The sequence below is a fragment of the Arachis ipaensis genome, chromosome B10, assembly GCF_059453495.1.
Source record: "Arachis ipaensis isolate K30076 ecotype BB chromosome B10, ASM5945349v1, whole genome shotgun sequence".
NCBI lineage: Eukaryota > Viridiplantae > Streptophyta > Magnoliopsida > Fabales > Fabaceae > Arachis > Arachis ipaensis.
In genome coordinates this window covers 13,007,029-13,028,208 of record NC_142435.1, presented here as the reverse complement: position 1 = coordinate 13,028,208, position 21,180 = coordinate 13,007,029, and the positions used below count along the sequence as shown (strand labels likewise).

Sequence of the window (21,180 nt, the reverse complement as noted above, 5' to 3'; positions counted from 1 at the left end):
TAACCTACTACTTTAGTTGCTGATAGAGTAAGATAGGCAAGTTTAAAAATTTATATAACCAAATTTTTTTTTTGTAGAAATTATTAAAAAAGTATTTTATAAGAAATTAAATTTTATTTAAACTTACTTTTGGTTATTAACTTAGACTTTATTTGCTTAGACTGTGATTAAAAGTCCAAAGCGTTCATCTTATTATAGTGCGTAGACCCAAATAAAAAAGTCGTTAAAAAGAAAATAAGTCCAATTCGTCTAAAAACACCCCACTACTGCGCAGAAGGCGATCAGCAAACCAGAGAGCTGCCTTAGAACAGCATTGAAGTTAGTTTCCTACTTTGTTCTGCCATTTTTCATTTACAAAACTAGTTCTTCAATATTTATTAGTAATATCCATGCCACATAGATTTACTCAGGTGATTTTAGAATGAACTTATTAGTGTTACACCTATGATTTCATTGTTTTACATGCTTGACGCTGAACCTCTTTATGTGTAACCTGGGAGAAGGAATTTACACTGTTATGAATCTTTGTATTTTGGTAATTTTATGTTTCTATCACTTTGGAATGAAGTTGTTTCAATATTTTATAATTTGATTATGAATATCATGGTTTTTTTTGTTTTATTTGTTGATTTTGTTTCTTCTTTTGGTTATTTATTTATTTAGAGTTAGTCTCTGAATTACAGAGTACGGTATTCTTAAAAGAAATGAATCCATTTCATTTTCAGTTTGTACCATCACCTCATCCTCTTGGATCTCCTCAGTTTCCAATGTTACCTCTTGAACCACCAAATTCAATTCATTTTGGCAAAATCGAAATGTTTGTAAACACCTCAGAGAATTGCAGGATACTCTTAATCTTGCAAAGGCAATATATCTTTTTTTGGCTTTATATATTATTTCACTTTTTTAAACTTAATGTTTCTACAAAATTAATAGCTTTTATGTTGTAAGCTAGTCAATTACATTCTTATCAAAATAATAAACTTGTTGTTTTTCTTACGCAGAAGGAGCTAGAGATGTTAATGATGATCAAAGATGGTAAAGTGTCGTTAGAAGATGTGAAACATGGATCTAACGAAACTTATCTGCCTGGTTTTCAAGAATATTTGCAAGACATAAGGGTTAATATAGAATCCCAATAATCGTTGGCAGTTGAAGCAGAAAATTATTTGATGTCAAAGTTAAGATCTGCGTTGGAGCCATTCAGATATGTTGCGCATGAAGCAAGTCCATGGGAGGAGAAATCTGCGACTACAAGGTTTGCGAATAAAGTGTACAAGTCCAAAAGAAATAAGCACTGGCAGAAGAAGAAAAGGAAGCGTATTGCAGAAATGCTAGCAAAGGTTACTTTCCCTTTGTTTTTGTGAGATGTTTTCATTGCCCTTTATTATAGCCGTTTCTTGAAACTCGTTCTATGTTTGGTTCCATAATCCTTTCTCTGTCAAAAAATAAAAAATATAGGAGCGAGAGGAATTTCATTGCATTGGCCGAGAAGCTGATGAATGGAGAGCAATGTAGATTTCTAAGGATGCTGCAAATTGCAAGGTATTGATGTTTTTGCTTGCTTACTGTTTACTTTGACTGAATTTGCTAGTAAGCTTTTGTTGTTGCTAGGTCAAAGAGGAAAAGCATGTTTGCTGTCTACATGATTAATTTATGTCCAAAATATGAAGTACATGATTCTCAAAATTAGATATACGATTGTAGTCTTTGGTAAATGATGATCGGTTTCTTTGTATGGTTTAGGATTTCACAAATGAAATCTCGTTGCAAGTATAGTTCTAAACCGACAAAGAATCCTCACATGCAAAAATATTGGTTGTCACAAGTACAAATCCCAATAAGAATTAACCGAAGTATTTAAACCTCGAGTCGTCTCACAAGAAATTGCAATGAAGTGGTTAATTATTGGCTATGAAGGTGCAAGGGGGTTTGATTGATAAAAGGGGCAAGAAATTAAATGACAAGAAAAGTAAATCAAGCAAGTAAAGAAAGCAAGTAATGAAGAGAGACATTCATGGCAAGGGTTGAGAATGTAGGCTTTCTATCCTAGTCACTAATAACAATAATTAATAAGAATTTATCTTATTACGTCATCCCTGACGATGGAAGAATGTAACTGATGAGCGGATAATTTATACGCTTTTTGGCATTGTTTTTAGTATGTTTTTAGTAGAATCTAGTTACTTTTAGGGATGTTTTCATTAGTTTTTATGTTAAATTCACATTTCTGGACTTTACTATGATTTTGTGTGTTTTTCTGTGATTTCAGGTATTTTCTGGCTGAAATTGAGGGACTTGAGCAGAAATCAGATTCAGAGGTTGAAGAAGGACTGCTGATGCTGTTGGATTCTGACCTCCCTGCACTCAAAGTGGATTTTCTGGAGCTACATATCTCGAAATGGCGCGCTTCCAATTGCGTTGGAAAGTAGACATCCAGGGCTTTCCAGCAATATATAATAGTCCATACTTTGACCAAGAATTGATGACGTAAACTGGCGTTCAACGCCAGCCTTCTGCCCAAATCTGGCGTCCAGCGCCAGAAAAGGATCCAAAACCAGAGTTGAACGCCCATACTGGCACAGAAACTGGCGTTCAACTCCACAAATGGCCTCTGTACGTGCAACACTCAGGCTCAGCCCAAACACACACCAAGTGGGCCCCGGAAGTGGATTTATGCATCAATTACTTACTCATGTAAACCCTAGTAGCTAGTTTATTATAAATAGGACCTTTTACTATTGTATTAGGCATCTTTTGATCATCTTAGGATCTTAGGATCATCTTTGTACGTCTGGTTCTTAGATCAGAGGGGCTGGCCATCTCGGCCATGCCTGGACCTTTCACTTATGTATTTTCAACGGTAGAGTTTCTACACTCCATAGATTAAGGTGTGGAGCTCTGCTGTTCCTCAAAGATTAATGCAAAGTACTACTGTTTTCTATTCAATTCTTTTTATTTCTCTTCTAAGATATCCATTCGCACTCAAGAACATGATGAAGGTGATGATTATGTGTGACGCTCATCATCCTTCTCCTTTATGAACGCGTGCCTGACAAACACCTCCGTTCTACATGAAATAAAGCTAGAATGAGTATCTCTTAGATCTCCTAACCAGAATCTTCGTGGCGTAAGCTAGAATGATGGCGGCATTCAAGAGAATCCGGAAGGTCTAAACCTTGTTTGTGGTATTCCGAGTAGGATTCAATGATTGAATGACTGTGACGAGCTCCGAACTCGCGATTGCAGGGCGTTAGTGACAGACGCAAAAGGATAGTAAATCCTATTCCAGCATGATCGAGAACCGACAGATGAATAGCCGTGCCGTGACAGGGTGCGTAAGCATATTATTCACTGAGAGGATAAGATGAAGCCATTGACAAGGGTGATGCCTCCAGACGATTAGCCGTGCCGTGACAGGGCATTGGATCATTTTCCCGTGAGATGACCGAAAGTAGCCATTGACAGTGGTGATGTATCACATAAAGCCAGCCATGGAAAGGAGTAAGACTGATTAGATGAAGATAGCAGGAAAGCAGAGGTTCAGAGGAACGAAAAGCATCTCCATTCGCTTATCTGAAATTCCTACCTATGATTTACATAAGTATTTCTATCCTTACTTTATGTTTTAATTACATAATATATTGTAGCCCATATGAGTCAACTTAACTGAGATTTACAAGGTGACCATAGCTTGCTTCATACCAACAATCTCCGTGGGATTCGACCCTTACTCACGTAAGGTATTACTTGGACGACCCAGTGCACTTGCTGGTTAGTTGTACGGAGTTGTGTCCACACATAGTAAAGAGCCATAATAATGATTCCATACAATAACAAAGAGTACTACATTAATGGGATCACAATTTCGTGCACCAAGTTTTTGGCGCCGTTGCCGGGGATTGTTTGAGTTTGGACAACTGACGGTTCATCTTGTTGCTCAGATTAGGTAATTTTCTTTTCGTTTTGTTTTCTTTTCAAAAATTTTTCAAAAATATTTTCAAAAAAATTTTTCATCTGTTTTCGAAAAAAATAAAAATGTTTTCAAAATTTTATTCAAAATTTTTAAGAATGAATTCTAGTGTTTCATGAAGCATGTGAAGCCTGGCCGGCTGTAAAGCCATGTCTAAATTTATTTGGACTGAGGCTTGCAATTTGTTATCAAGAGCAAGCTAGTTATTGCTAATCAACCTGCTGCTGATCCTCAATCACCTGCTGAAGCTTGGCTGGCCATTGGCCATGTCTAGTGTTTTGGACCGGAGCTTTCATTGAAAGCTTGGCTGGCTAGGAGCCATGTCTAATTCCTGGACTGAAGCTTTAGACTAAGAATGCAGGATTCCTGGAATTCATATTAAAAATTTTAGAATCCTTATTTTCCCTTTTCTATTAATTTTCGAAAAATCCAAAAAAAAAAAAATTTAGAAAATCATAAAAATCAAAAATATTTTCTGTTTCTTGTTTGAGTCTTGAGTCACATTATAAGTTTGGTGTCACTTGCATATGCATCTTGCATATTTCGAAAATTCATGCATTCATAGTGTTCTTCATGATCTTCAAGTTGTTCTTGGTAAGTCTTCTTGTTTGATCTTGATGATTTTTTGTTTTGTGTCTTTTCATGTTTATCATATGCATTCTTGAATTCTTAGTGTCTAAGCATTAAAGAATTCTAAGTTTGGTGTCTTGCATGTTTTCTTTGCATTAAAAAATTTTTCAAAAATATGTTCTTGATGTTCTTCATAGTGTTCTTGGTGTTCATCTTGACATTCATAGCATTCATGCATGCATTCATCGTTTTGATCTAAAAATTTCATGCATTGCATCCTTTTAGTATTTTTCTCTTGCATCATAAAAATTCAAAAATCAAAAAATATCTTTCCCTTTTTCTCTCATCAAATTCGAAAATTGAGTTGACTTTTTCAAAAAATTTTAAAAATCAAAGTTGTTCCTTATGAGTCAAATCAAATTTTCAATTTGAAAATCTTATCTTTTTCAAAATCTTTTTCAAAAATCAAATCTTTTTCAAAATTCTTAGTTATTTTCGAAAATTAAAAAAATATTTTTCAAAAATCTTTTTCTTATTTTTATATCAAATTTTCGAAAATAACATAATCAATTAATGTTTTGATTCAAAAATTTGAAGTTTGTTACTTGCTTGTTAAGAAAGATTCAAACTTTAAGTTCTAGAATCATATCTTGTGATTTCTTATGAATCAAGTCATTAATTGTGATTTTAAAAATCAAATCTTTTTCAAAACTAATTTCAATCAAATCTTTTCAAAAATATCTTCTTATCTTATCTTTTTCAAAAATATCTTTTCAAAATATCTTTTCTAACTTCCTAACTTCTTATCTTTTCAAAATTGGTTTTCAAAATTTGTTTCAACTAACTAACTAACTTTTTGTTTGTTTCTTAACTTTTTCAAAACCACCTAACTAACTCTCTCTCTCTCATTTTCGAAAATATCTTCCCCCTTTTTCAAAATTTCTTTTTAATTTATTAATTATTTTATTTTTTTAAATCTTAATTTTCGAAAATCACTAACATTTTTCAAAAACTATTTTCAAAAATCACTAACTCCTTTTCAAAATTAATTTTCGAAAATTCCCTCCTTCTCTCTCATCTCATTCTATTTATTCATTCATATCCTAACATCTCATCTCACCTCTCTTCCATCCTCACAGCTGTGTTTCTTCCATTATATTACATTCTTTGTCTCCCCCTCTTCTTCCACTCACACAGGGATCCCTATACTGGGGTATAAAGGATCTCCATTATTATTATTATTTTTCTGTGCCTTCTTCTTTGTCATATGAGCAGGAGCAAGGATAAGAACATTCTTGTGGAAGCAGATCCAGAACCTGAAAGGACTCTGAAGAGAAAATTAAGAGAAGCTAAAATACAACAATCCAGAGATAACCTTTCAGAAATTTTCGAACAGGAAGAGGAGATGGCAGCCGAAAATAATAATAATGTAAGGAAGATGCTTGGTGACTTTACTGCACCTAATTCTAATTTACATGGAAGAAGCATCTCCATTCCTGCCATTGGAGCAAACAACTTTGAGCTGAAACCTCAGTTAGTTTCTCTGATGCAGCAGAACTGCAAGTTTCATGGACTTCCATCTGAAGATCCTTTTCAGTTCTTAACTGAATTCTTGCAGATATGTGATACTGTTAAGACTAATGGAGTAGATCCTGAAGTCTACAGGCTCATGCTTTTCCCTTTTGCTGTAAGAGACAGAGCTAGATTATGGTTGGATTCTCAACCCAAAGACAGCCTGAACTCTTGGATAAGCTGGTCACGGCTTTCTTAGCCAAGTACTTTCCTCCTCAAAAGCTGAGCAAGCTTAGAGCTGATGTTCAAACCTTCAGACAGAAAGAAGGTGAATCCCTCTATGAAGCTTGGGAAAGATACAAACAGTTGACCAAAAAGTGTCCTTCTGACATGCTTTCAGAATGGACCATCCTGGATATATTCTATGATGGTTTATCTGAGTTATCAAAGATGTCATTGGACACTTCTACAGGTGGATCCATTCACCTAAAGAAAACGCCTGCAGAAGCTCAAGAACTCATTGACATGGTTGCTAATAACCAGTTCATGTACACTTCTGAAAGGAATCCTGTGAGTAATGGGACGCCTATGAAGAAGGGAGTTCTTGAGGTTGATACTCTGAATGCCATATTGGCTCAGAATAAAATATTGACTCAGCAAGTCAATATGATTTCTCAGAGTCTGCATGGAATGCAAGCTGCATCCAACAGTACTCAAGAGGCATCTTCTGAAGAAGAAGCTTATGATCCTGAGAACCCTGCAATAGCAGAGGTAAATTACTTAGGTGAACCTTATGGAAACACCTATAACTCAACATGGAGAAATCATCCAAATTTCTCATGGAAGGATCAAAAGCCCCAACAAGGCTTTAATAATGGTGGAAGAAACAGGTTTAGCAATAGCAAGCCTTTTCCATCATCCACTCAGCAACAGACAGAGAACTCTGAACAAAATGCTTCTAATTTAGCAAATCTAGTCTCTGATCTATCTAAGGCCACTGTAAGTTTCATGAATGAAACAAGGTCTTCAATTAGAAATTTGGAAGCACAAGTGGGCCAGCTGAGTAAAAGGATCACTGAAATCCTTCCTAGTACTCTCCCAAGCAATACAGAAGAGAACCCAAAAGGAGAGTGCAAGGCCATTGACATAAGCGCCATGGCCGAACCTGTGAGGAGAGGAGAGGACGTGAATCCCAAGGAGGAAGACCTCCTGGGACGTCCAGTGATCAATAAGGAGCTTCCCTCTGAGAAACCAAAGGACTCTGAGGCTCATCTAGAGACCATAGAGATTCCATTGAACCTCCTTATGCCCTTCATGAGCTCTGATGAGTATTCCTCTTCTGAAGAGAATGAGGATGTCACTGAAGAGCAAATTGCCAAGTTTCTTGGTGCAATCATGAAGCTGAATGCCAAATTATTTGGCATTGATGCTTGGGAAGTTGAACCTCCCTTGTTCATCAATGAACTAAGTGATCTGGATCAACTGACATTGCCTCAGAAGAGACAGGATCCAGGAAAGTTCATAATCCCTTGTACCATAGGCACCATGATCTTTAAGGCTCTGTGTGACCTTGGTTCAGGGATAAACCTCATGCCCCTCTCTGTAATAGAGAAACTGGGAATCTATGGGGTGCAAGCTGCTAAAATCTCACTGGAGATGGCAGACAGCTCAAGAAAACAGGCTTATGGACAAGTAGAAGATGTATTAGTAAAGGTTGAGGGCCTTTACATACCTACTGATTTCATAGTCCTGGATACTGGAAAGGAAGAGGATGAATCCATCATCCTAGGAAGACCTTTCCTGGCCACAGCAAGAGCTGTGATTGATGTTGACAGAGGTGAAATATTCCTTCAATGGAATGAGAAGTCCCTTGTGTTTAAAACTCAAGGATCTCCCTCTACAACCATGGAGAGGAAGCAGAAAAAGCTTCTCTCCAAGCAGAGTCAACCAGAGCCCCCACAGTCAAACTCTAAGTTTGGTGTTGGGAGGCCACAACCAAACTCTAAGTTTGGTGTTGAACTCCCATATCCAAACTCTAAGTTTGGTGTTGGAGAGTCTCAACAAAGCTCTGCACATCTGTGAGGCTCCATGAGAGCCCACTGTCAAGCTATTGACATTAAAGAAGCGCTTGTTGGGAGGCAACCCAATGTTTATCTAATTCTTATTTTTATTGTTTTTCATGTTTTCTTAGGGTCATGATCATGTGGAGTCACAAAATAAATATAAAAATTGAAAACGGAATCAAAAACAGCAGAAGAAAAATTACACCCTGGAGGAGCATCTGTCTGGCGTTCAGCGCCAGAACAGAGCATGGTTCTGGCGCTGAACGCCCAAAATGGGCAGCTTCTGGGCGCTGAACGCCAGAACAGGCATGGTTCTGGCGTTCAACGCCAGAAATGGCACACAGATGGGCGTTGAACGCCCAAAATGGCCACCAACCTGGCGCTGAACGCCTAGAGTTGGATACAAAGGCATTTTTACATGCCTAATGGGTGCAGGGATGTAAATCCTTGAACACCTCAGGATCTGTGGACCCCATAGGATCCACTCAGGATCTGTGGACCCCACAGGATCCCCACCTACCTCCACTCACTTCTTCTCACCACTCTCTTTCACACAACCCCATAAACACTCTTACCCAAAAACCCTTCACCAATCACCTCAAACTCTCTTCCCCATCACCTCTTCACCACTCACATCCACCCACTCTTCCCAATAAACCTACCTCATAAACTCCACCTACCTTCAAAATTCAAAACCAATTTCCCACCCAAACCCACCCATATGGCCGAACCTTAACCCCCCTCCATTCCCTATATAAAGACCTCCATTCTTCACCAAATTCACACAACACAACCCTCTACACTCTCCTTAGCCGAAACCACATCTCCCTCTCCCTCTCCATATTTCTTCTTCTTCTTCTTCTATTCTTTTGTTTATTGCTCGAGGGCGAGCAATATTCTAAGTTTGGTGTGGTAAAAGCATAGCTTTTTTATTTTTCCATTACCATTAATGGCACCTAAGACCGGAGAATCCTCTAGAAGAGGGAAAGGGAAGATAAAAGCTTCCACATCCGAGTCATGGGAGATGGAAAGGTTCATCTCCAAAGCCCATCAAGACCACTTCTATGATGTTGTGGCCAAGAAGAAGGTGATCCCTGAGGTCCCTTTTAAACTCAAAAGAAATGAGTATCCGGAGATCCGACATGAAATTCAAAGAAGAGGTTGGGAAGTTCTAACAAATCCCATCCAACAAGTCGGTATCCTAATGGTTCAAGAGTTCTATGCCAATGCATGGATCACCAAGAACCATGATCAAAGTAAGAACCCGGATCCAAAGAACTATGTTACAATGGTTCGGGGGAAATACTTAGATTTTAGTCCGGAGAATGTGAGGTTGGCGTTCAACTTGCCATACATGGAAGAAAACGCACGCCCCTACACAAGGAGAGTCAACTTTGATCAAAGGTTGGACCAAGTCCTTATGGACATATGTGTAGAAGGAGCTCAATGGAAGATTGACTCCAAAGGCAAGCCGGTTCAACTAAGAAGATTGGACCTCAAGCCTATTGCTAGAGGATGGTTGGAGTTTATTCAATGCTCAATCATTCCCACTAGCAACCGGTCTGAAGTTACTATAGACCGGGCCATCATGATCCATAGCATCATGATTGGAGAAGAGGTGGAAGTTCATGAGATTATACCTCAAGAACTCTACAAGGTGGCTGACAAGTCCTCCACCATGGCAAGGTTAGCCTTTCCTCACCTCATTTGCCACCTATGCAATTCAGCTGGGATTGACATAGAGGGAGATATCCTCATTAAAGAGGAAAAGCCCATCACTAAGAAAAAGATGGAGCAAGCAAGAGAGCCCAGTCATGGAGCTCAAGAGGTGCAAGAAGCTCCTCACCATGAGATTCCGGAAATGCCTCAAATGCACCTTCCTCCACAAAACTATTGGGAGCACATCAACACCTCCCTAGAAGAATTGAGTTCCAATATGGGACAACTAAGGGTGGAACATCAAGAGCACTCCATCATGCTTCATGAAATAAGAGAAGATCAAAAAGCAATGAGGGAGGAGCAACAAAGACAAGGAAGAGACATAGAAGAGCTCAAGGACATCATTGGTTCCTCAAGAAGGAAACGCCACCATCACTAAGGTGGATTCATTCCTTGTTCTTGCTTTCTCTGTTTTTCGTTTTCTATGTTATGTGCTTATCTATGTTTGTGCCTTCATTACATGATCATTAGTAGTTAGTAACTTTGTCTTAAAGATATGAATGTCCTATGAATCCATCACCTCTCTTAAATGAAAAATGTTTTAATTCAAAAGAACAAGAAGTACATGAGTTTCGAATTTATCCTTGAACTTAGCCTAATTATATTGATGTGGTGACAATGCTTCTTGTTTTCTGAATGTATGCTTGAACAGTGCATATGTCTTTTGAAGTTGTTGTTTAAGAATGTTAAATATGTTGGCTCTTGAAAGAATGATGACTAGGAGACATGTTATTTGATAATCTGAAAAATCATAAAAACGATTCTTGAAGCAAGAAAAAGCAGCAAAGAACAAAGCTTGCAGAAAAAAAAAAGGGCGAAAAAAAAATAGAGAAAAAAAAATAGAAAGAAAAAGAAAAAGCAAGCAGAAAAAGCCAATAACCCTTAAAACCAAAAGGCAAGGGCAAATAAAAAGGATCCCAAGGCTTTGAGCATCAGTGGATAGGAGGGCCTAAAGGAATAAAATCCTGGTCTAAGCGGCTAAACCAAGCTGTCCCTAACCATGTGCTTGTGGCGTGTAGGTGTCAAGTGAAAACTTGAGACTGAGCGGTTAAAGTCAAGGTCCAAAGCAAAAACAAAGAGTGTGCTTAAGAACCCTGGACACCTCTAATTGGGGACTTTAGCAAAGCTGAGTCACAATCTGAAAAGGTTCACCCAATTATGTGTCTGTGGCATTTATGTATCCGGTGGTAATACTGGAAAACAAAGTGCTTAGGGCCACGGCCAAGACTCATAAAGAAGCTGTGTTCAAGAATCATCATACTGAACTAGGAGAGTCAATAACACTATTCGAAATCTGAAGTTCCTATAGATGCCAATCATTCTAAACTTCAATGGATAAAGTGAGATGCCAAAACTATTCAAGAGGCAAAAAGCTATAAGTCCCGCTCATATGATTGAAACTATGTTTCATTGATAGTTTGGAATTTATAGTATATTCTCTTCTTTTTATCCTATTTGATTTTCAGTTGCTTGGGGACAAGCAACAATTTAAGTTTGGTGTTGTGATGAGCGGATAATTTATACGCTTTTTGGCATTGTTTTTAGTATGTTTTTAGTAGAATCTAGTTACTTTTAGGGATGTTTTCATTAGTTTTTATGTTAAATTCACATTTCTGGACTTTACTATGATTTTGTGTGTTTTTCTGTGATTTCAGGTATTTTCTGGCTGAAATTGAGGGACTTGAGCAGAAATCAGATTCAGAGGTTGAAGAAGGACTGCTGATGCTGTTGGATTCTGACCTCCCTGCACTCAAAGTGGATTTTCTGGAGCTACAGAACTCGAAATGGCGCGCTTCCAATTGCGTTGGAAAGTAGACATCCAGGGCTTTCCAGCAATATATAATAGTTCATACTTTGGCCAAGAATTGACGACGTAAACTGGCGTTCAACACCAGCCTTCTGCCCAAATCTGGCGTCCAGCGCCAGAAAAGGATCCAAAACCAGAGTTGAACGCCCATACTGGCACAGAAACTGGCGTTCAACTCCACAAATGGCCTCTGCACGTGCAACACTCAGGCTCAGCCCAAACACACACCAAGTGGGCCCCGGAAGTGGATTTATGCATCAATTACTTACTCATGTAAACCCTAGTAGCTAGTTTATTATAAATAGGACCTTTTACTATTGTATTAGGCATCTTTTGATCATCTTAGGATCTTAGGATCATCTTTGGATGTCTGGTTCTTAGATCAGAGGGGCTGGCCATCTCGGCCATGCCTGGACCTTTCACTTATGTATTTTCAACGGTAGAGTTTCTACACTCCATAGATTAAGGTGTGGAGCTCTGCTGTTCCTCAAAGATTAATGCAAAGTACTACTGTTTTCTATTCAATTCTTTTTATTTCTCTTCTAAGATATCCATTCGCACTCAAGAACATGATGAAGGTGATGATTATGTGTGACGCTCATCATCCTTCTCCTTTATGAACGCGTGCCTGACAAACACCTCCGTTCTACATGAAATAAAGCTAGAATGAGTATCTCTTAGATCTCCTAACCAGAATCTTCGTGGCGTAAGCTAGAATGATGGCGGCATTCAAGAGAATCCGGAAGGTCTAAACCTTGTCTGTGGTATTCCGAGTAGGATTCAATGATTGAATGACTATGACGAGCTCCGAACTCGCGATTGCAGGGCGTTAGTGACAGACGCAAAAGGATAGTAAATCCTATTCCAGCATGATCGAGAACCGACAGATGAATAGCCGTGCCGTGACAGGGTGCGTGAGCATATTATTCACTGAGAGGATAAGATGAAGCCATTGACAAGGGTGATGCCTCCAGACGATTAGCCGTGCCGTGACAGGGCATTGGATCATTTTCCCGTGAGATGACCGAAAGTAGCCATTGACAGTGGTGATGTATCACATAAAGCCAGCCATGGAAAGGAGTAAGACTGATTGGATGAAGATAGCAGGAAAGCAGAGGTTCAGAGGAACGAAAAGCATCTCCATTCGCTTATCTGAAATTCCTACCTATGATTTACATAAGTATTTCTATCCTTACTTTATGTTTTAATTACATAATATATTGTAGCCCATATGAGTCAACTTAACTGAGATTTACAAGGTGACCATAGCTTGCTTCATACCAACAATCTCCGTGGGATTCGACCCTTACTCACGTAAGGTATTACTTGGACGACCCAGTGCACTTGCTGGTTAGTTGTACGGAGTTGTGTCCACACATAGTAAAGAGCCATAATAATGATTCCATACAATAACAAAGAGCACTACATTAATGGGATCACAATTTCGTGCACCAGTAACATATTATCTTCACACTCGGAGAAAGTCTAACAAGACTAGCTAATCTCAATCCAAACGTCCTAATCAACTCACCAATTGAACTAGCAAGAGATTAGAGTCAATGGAAATAATACTAGCTGACAACTCTAGATCACCAATATGGGTTGGGTATCCATGACTCAAGATCACCTAATTTTTTTTCTAAGCCAAGAATGCTCAAAATCTATTCTAACATCCAACCAAGTATTTTGTCAAACACTTGGAAGGCATAAAAGGAAAGCATAATAAATTGCAAGAAATAGTAAAATCTACCAACTACCAATTGCAAGGAAAGTGAGATCACAACTCAAATCAACAATCAAAAGAACATCAAATATTAAATTGCATTAAAGGAGATCCAAATTCAACATGAGTGCATGAATATAAAAAAGACATGAAAGTAAAATTAACAAAAGAAACAAGAAGAATTGAAGTATTAGAACAAGGAATTGTAGAGGAAACAAGATGAAATCAAGTAATCAAATCTAGATCTAAGAGAAATTAACCACATCCTAACCTAATTCTAGAGAGAAGAGGGAGCTTCTCTCTCTAGAAAACTAACTCAAGGCTCATCATGACTAACTAAGTGCTCCCCCTTTGCTCAATCTTCAATTTTGCATGAAATACCCTCAGAAACGAGTTGGATTTGGGCCTGGGTAGCTCAGAAATCGCTCCCAGCGATTTCACTTTAAGTGGGTCACGTGCTGAGTGTCACGCGTGCACGTAAATGACGCGTGCGCGTCGCTGGCCGAAATTCCTACTCACGCGTACGCGTGGATGACGCGTGCACGTGGCTTGAAAATCTTCAATGCACGTGTACGCATGGATGACGCGTGCGCGTGGCCCTCAATTCTCCAAATGCTCATTTCTTCATGAATTCTCCACTTTGCATGCTTTTCTCTTCATTTATTCCATCCAATACTTGCCTTATGAACCTGAAATCACTCAATAAACACATCAAGGCATCGAATGGAATTAAAGTGAATTAAAATCACCTATTTAGGGCCTAAAAAGCATGTTTTTACACTTAAGCACAAATTAAGGGAGAATCACAAAACCATGCTATTTCATTGAATAAATGTGGGAAAAAGGTGATAAAATTTCCTAAATTAAGCACAAGATAAACCACGAAATTAGGGTTTATCAAACCTCTCCACACTTAAACCAAGCATGTCTTCATGCTAAAATCAAGAAAGAAACAAAGGGTATCAACATTTATTCAATGCAAACTACCTACATGCAATCTACCTATATGCAACTATCTAAATGAATGCAATTACTTGGTCAAAATAATTCAATTTCCAAGAATACATATACAAGCACAAGGGCTAAAGCAATAGCAATCAAAGCTAACCCACAATTGAATTGAGTTATTAAAAATAGTTCACAAACTTGCAAGAAAAGATGATCATAGGTGGAAGCATGTAATTGAGCAATCGAACCCTCACCAGATGTGTATCCGCTCTAGTCACTCAAGTGTATGGGGTTGATTCACTCAATTCTCCCCTAATCATGCTTTCTAAGATTTGTTTTTCATCTAACAATCAACAATTATTTCATGCATGCATACAAATATCATGAGGAATTTTCCATAGGTTGTAATGGGGCTAGGGTCATGGTAAGGGCATATATATGGTCAAGTGGACTAGAATTTGAATCTTTGATAAGCTTAAACTTCCCACCTAACCTATATAGCAACCTGTACAATCTCAAAGCTAATTTAACTACCCATTCTTCACTTTTTCACATACTCATGCATTCTCTTTTGATCATCACACATATGCATTGATTTTTATTAAACTTTACTTTGGGGCATTTTGTCCCCTTTTTATTACTTTTTTTTTTCTTTCTTTTTCTATTTTTTTCTTTATATATATATTTTTTTCTTTTTGTTTTTCTCATTTTTTTCTTTTCAAACTAAAATATATACAAGAGCATCAATGCATATAGTTTAACATTCAATGCATGAGTATGTACCCAATTCCCATAATTTTCAACAAAACCAAAAAAATACACTTTTATCTCTACCCAATGTTCCTAACGTTCCCAAAATCAAATGATAAACACTCTCACTAGCCTAAGCTAATCAAAGATCCAAACAAGGGACATTTATTATTTTTCGCTTAGGGCTTGTAATGTACTAAAATTAAGAACAATTGGGTTAAGCATAGGCTCAAAATTGGCTAACAATGGAGGATAAAAGGTAAGGCTATTTGGATAAGTGAGCTAATTGAAATAATGGCCTCAATCATATAAGTGCATTCATAAACAAAATAATGGACATAAAGAATCAAACAAATCAAAGATTGCATTCATAGAAAGAGAATAATACACACAAGAATGAAAATAAGTGGTTGTATGATGTAACTACACAATTAGGCTCAAATCTCACATGCTTGTATTCTTAGCTCAAAAATCATGTTCCACAATGTGGAGTTCAAGCAAGTTCTAAAAAAATTTTTCAATCAATTGGGGTGCCCTATAGATAAATTTCTTGAAAAATCTCATTATTTTGACTAAGCTTATTATGCATATATATGCAAAATAATAAAATACAACTAAAAATCCTAGAAGACCTAAAATTGAAATGCAAAAGTGTTGGGGTTAGAAATTTGTCACCCAAAAAACACCGACTGGTCGGACGACCTCCCCACACTTAAAAGTTTGCACCGTCCTCGGTGCACTCAAAGATGAGCAAGGGGGTATGGCTATTTTTCGAATTGCCACCTTCAGCTGGCGGATCAACCGGTTGCTGCGTGTTCCTTCTCTCACTTCCGTCTTTGCTTATGGTACATCGGTCATGAAAAATAGAAATTAACACCGTAAGATGAGAAAATACAAAAGCAAAGAAGCATGAATTGTTGGAATGAGGTAAATCACTAGAATGAAGTGAGTGAATGAAAGTGATATTAAGAAAGAATAGGTGTGTGAATTCTAAATTAGGTGCCCTTTAGAACACACACACTATCATAGAGAGCTATGTCACAATTACACAAAGAAAGTATGCACGTCACTCATTCTAGTGTGCTTGAGATACTTCAAAGAGAACTTGTAGGTTGAGACAACCAAACAAGCAATAAGGAAGCATAAAAGCATTCAAGCAAAGTCAAGCAATTGTGAATTGGATAATGGATGGACATTGATTGATATACAAGGTAACTTTAATGAACAAGATGGAATGTGAAACTTACACATCAAACAATGACACATATTGAAGTTTATTTGCAACACCTAAGTGACATAGAGGTGGGGTACTACATGGATGCTATGGAACTTAGAAAAAGAAATATAAGAGTTAAGATCAATCACATAGCAAGTATGGTCCACAAAGCTTGAAGAGTTCAAAAATATGTCACTCAGGTAAGCTTTCGATCCAATTTCACAATTCCAAAATCTCAATGCATGAAATAGGTGATGTAAATATGGATCAAGCATAGCAAACATCACCTAAAAAAATGCATTGATAATGTACAATTGCCTAACGATGGATGATGAATGCATGGCGGCCAAAACATGCAATTCAAAAGAGTTAAGATACTTGGAGGCAATGTACAAGTACTTTGTATTCAAAACATTAAGCATTAAGAACTCGAAACCAAGTAACAAAAATGTACCCTCAACAAGGAATCCAACAATGAATATCAAAAACAGTTATGCAAAAATAGCATTCAGTCAATAATAAGCACTTAAGCAGCAATAAACAGTAAACAAGGTTAATAATCCAACACTTATAATGGAATAGAAAAAATAAACATGAAACAAACTAACTAAACAACTAACTAATTAACTAACCAAAAGAAATGGTGTTATATGGTACTTGGTAGTGTTGGGTGATGGTTGAAGGGTGGAAAGAAGAGAAGAGAAGAGAGAAGAAGGAAAGAAATGGAAAGGGGAGAAGAAAAGAAGGTGAATGAAACAAGGCAGCCCGTGCGTACGCGTCAGTGACGCGTGCGCGTGGAGTGGTGAAACGGACACAACACGTACATGTGTATCACGCGTACGCGTGGATGGCTTATTCAAAGAGCGACGCGTATGCGTCCTTCACGCTTACGCGTGGGTTGGCCTGCACGAAAGGCACAGTGTTCGTGTGGTGCAGGCGCAACTCTCAGTTTTTTGGCTGGGAGGTGGAGTTTTGGGATCCACGTGTACACGTGGGTGACGTGTGCGCGTGGATGGTCGAAAATGCTTGGGGCATGCGTACGCGTGGGTTGGTGCTCTGTTTTTCAAAAATTTTCAAGTTTTTGCACCAAACCAAGCATACCAAACCTCCAAACAGCTACCAAAACACTATAAAACCTTATTTAACCTGCTAGACTCCCAAATAAACTCAACAAACTAAACAAAGCATGAAATTAAACTTATTTTACCAATATTTACAAAAGAGAAAAAGGGAAAGATTTTACCATGGTGGGGTGTCTCCCACCTAACACTTTTGTTTATTGTCCTTAAGTTGGACTTATGGGGAGCTTCTCTTCATCAAGGTGGCTTGTGCTTGAATCCATCCTTGAACATCCACTAATGCTTGGACTTCCAATAAGCTCCATCATTCAAAGTTAATAGCTCCAAGCTTTGATGGAGTTCTTCACAGCCCATAGGCTTCCAAAGTTGATCTTCACATTGTAATCCGGGATCCCATACTTTGTTTTCACACCCGTCTCCAAATTGGTTATGATAATTTCCTCTGGGTGGTAAGCAAGCCGAATTCTCATAAAGGCACCAAACTACCCTCCTAGACCCATCCAATTGAGCACTACACCAATCCATGCTCCTCAATTTTGAGCTTCCCACCATAATGAGTCTAGACTTACAACGCCAATCACTAAACATCCTCCTCTTACGCTTAATTCCACAAAGCGCCCTAAGTTGGCCATTTGTTTCAAGCAAACCAAATTCAAGTAGGATATAAAGCTAAGAGTTAGGAGTTTTACCCACTCAAATGAAGTATTAGATGGCAACCTAGGTAGAGGAGTTCCTAACGGTCTTGATAAAGCACATTCCACTCCCGTCCATCCTCTTCTAGAGGCTTCCACCACTTGGCAAGGTTCTTCAAGCTCTACCTCTTGCCAAGCTTCCTCAAGTGCACATTCTTCTTCACCAATCTCTTCAAGATCCTCCCCATCACTCTCATCATAAATAGGGGGTTTAGCTAAGTCTACCCCTTCATTAATTCCAAGCCCAATGGAGAAGGATTTCTCGAGCTCAAAAGGATCGCATGTTGATGCGAAATCATCATAGATAGGGGAGCTTGTTGCTTGGAACACTTCTTCCACTTCTTCACTTACAATATGCCTTGGACGTTGCACGTTCTCCTCAACATCGCCTTCTAGTCCAATGGAAGAAGGCTCAACAAGATTATCAAGGGGATTGATCAATGTGGACAAAAAATCACTAATGATAGAATCTACTTCTTGATCAATTTCCCTCAACTCTCTATCCATATCCTTAACATCACTCTCCTCTTTAACATCCCTTCCAAACTCCATGGAAGAAGGCTCTTCAGCCTGAGATTCCTCTATGTGCTCAACATATCCTAAACACCCAACCACTACTTCCTCTTTTTTAATAATCCCTACCTCCTCCTCTTGTTGTACTTCTTGCTTTAACTTCTCTTCCTCACCTTGGAGCTCCAAATTCACTCCCTCGCTAAGCTCCTTGGGTGCTTCTCCACATTCAATAATGGGAGTGCCTTGATCATGCAAGTTTAGGCGGGATGAGACTATGTTGCTAATGGCTTCTACCATGATAGCCATCTGGGCTTCTAGCTCCTTAAACTCCCTTTCCGTCTCCTCTTGTTGCCTTAGGATATAAGATCTAAGATCTCTTTGTTTTAGCATGAGGGCTTTATTGGAGGGCGATGGTGGAAGAGAGGGTTCATTGTTTGAGGAAAAGGCATTGTAGTTGGAAGGTGGTCCATATTGGTGAAAGTCTTGAGGTGGTGTGTATGGAAATTGTGGTTCTTAGGAGTATTGGTGTTGAAATGGTGGTGGCTCTAGGTATAGTTCATATGGTGGTTGGTAGGGTGGATATGGGTTAGGGTCATATGGGATGAATGGTGGTATGAGGCTTATGAATGAGGTTGTTGGGGACTATGTTGAGGGAAAAGGTCATATGTATGTGGTGGTTGTGGTTGACAATCACAATAGGGGTCATCACACACATTAGATTGGTATGCATTAGGATTTGGATTGTACCCATAAGAATCCGAAGGGTAATCATGTTGGGGTGGCGCTTGAACGGCTTGGATGGAATAAAATGCCTTTTGTTCCTTGCGCATCTTCATGAGGAGAGTAGTTATGTCCCCAAGAACTCTTATCAAACTTGATTCGGGAGGAGATTATTGCCAAGAAGGTTGTCCATAAGCTTGGGGCTCCTCCCACCTTTGATCTCCAAAGCCTTGATACAAATCCTCATTAAAGCTTCCATTTCCTACAACATAGTTTGAACCACACTCATAGCCAAAGTGATGAGAATTCATGGTGACAAGAGAAAACAAAAACAAAACTAACAAGGAACAAAGAAAGCAAAGTCCTACAACTAGCAAAAACTAACAAAGAAGCAAGAGGCAAACATATTCACAATATATACAATAGCCAATAACATAGCATGTAACACCCTAATTAGCCTAAGCCTTACCACGCGTCGTAAAGTAAAGGTTAATCAAAGGTTACGATGGTTCTAAACTTATACATATCATATATAGAAGGAAGAACTAATATCTAGAAGCCCGATGAAGTATCCACATCTACAAGTCCATCAACCTCAATTCATCATCATTTCTCATCTCAAATCACTTCCAATTATCAACTCTCAACATTCCAAGGATATAGTGCCTGGCACACTCTCAGCATCCATCAGGATCATCCATTTCTTTTTTGAGTCCTCAACTCATCACATCCATCATTAATTCATTAGTGTCTCAATTTATTATCTGCAATCACCCCGTTCACTACTCTTCTCCTCTCTCAATCAACTCATCTTCGGTACACCAAAACCTAAGTCTCTGTTTGCTAGCTTTTCAAAATGACATCAACCTAATCTCTAAAGTTCTTTCCCGAGTTCTCATACCCAAAATTAAGCCAAAAGCCTTAAAATGGTGTTATAGAAGCTTACAACCTTGTTGGGGAAGTAGAATAATTGAAAACAAGGCAATATTTGAGAAACAGGGGGTGTGCGTGCGCACGCCCAGGAAAATTTTTAAAAGTGTCCGTACGCACAGGGGTGTGCGTATGCACAGGTGTCAAAACCTAATAGGTCTGTTCACTCACACAACCTGTGCCAGCTCCCCCAACAGACTGGCCTCCCCAACGTGTGCATGCACACAGGTCTGTGCGTCTGCACAAGTTAAAATTCTTCCTTAGATATGTGCGCGCACAAGCTGTGCGAGCACTGCAAACAGAACGTATTTCCCTGCCTGTGCGTGCGCACAGGTGTCTGCATCCGCACAAGTCAAAATTTTTGCAGGGTGTGCGCTCGCACATATCAGAAATAATGAAATTCGGCAACCTTGCAGAATTTCAGATTTTTAACACCAACTTTGAATGATCATAACTTCCTCTACAAAATTCCAATTTTCACAAACTTTATATCGATTTAAAGGGTTTTCAAAGATCTTTATTTCTAAATAAATTTCAATCAATTTCGAAAACTGAGGCAAAAGTTATGATCGAACAAAGTTCACCAAAAATCTAATTTTACCAAACTTCACACTTACCAACATTTCTTACCATACACATTCCAACCTATACCAAACCATTCAAATTTCCACTTTTTATCAAAATCAACCCTTTATGTCATACTACCCTAAAATTACCATATTTTTCCTTCACCTTTCCTCATCCACACATCAACATCAATATATCTCATATATCAAACTTCATTAACAATTTTCCAACTACATTACCAATCGATCAACACCAATATCACATTTATCAACATAATCCACTGCTCAACATCACAAGTCATTCATCCTCATCATATCACTATTAACCAATAATATCAACTCAAAAATCATCATTTCATCAAACATCATCATACAATAACATCCAACAACTCATCAACC

General features: G+C 38.4%; 1 non-coding gene and 1 pseudogene across 1 annotated transcript; one reads left to right on the top strand and one right to left on the bottom strand.

The window, feature by feature from the left end:
- The first annotated feature begins 704 nt into the window (after positions 1-704).
- Positions 705-21,180, top strand: part of LOC107620146 (U11/U12 small nuclear ribonucleoprotein 59 kDa protein-like) — a 43,083-nt pseudogene continuing 22,607 nt past the window's right edge.
- On the bottom strand, positions 6,344-6,451 carry LOC148579188 (small nucleolar RNA R71). Its single transcript, XR_015895767.1, has one exon. It is a non-coding gene; the product is annotated as a small nucleolar RNA R71 (small nucleolar RNA).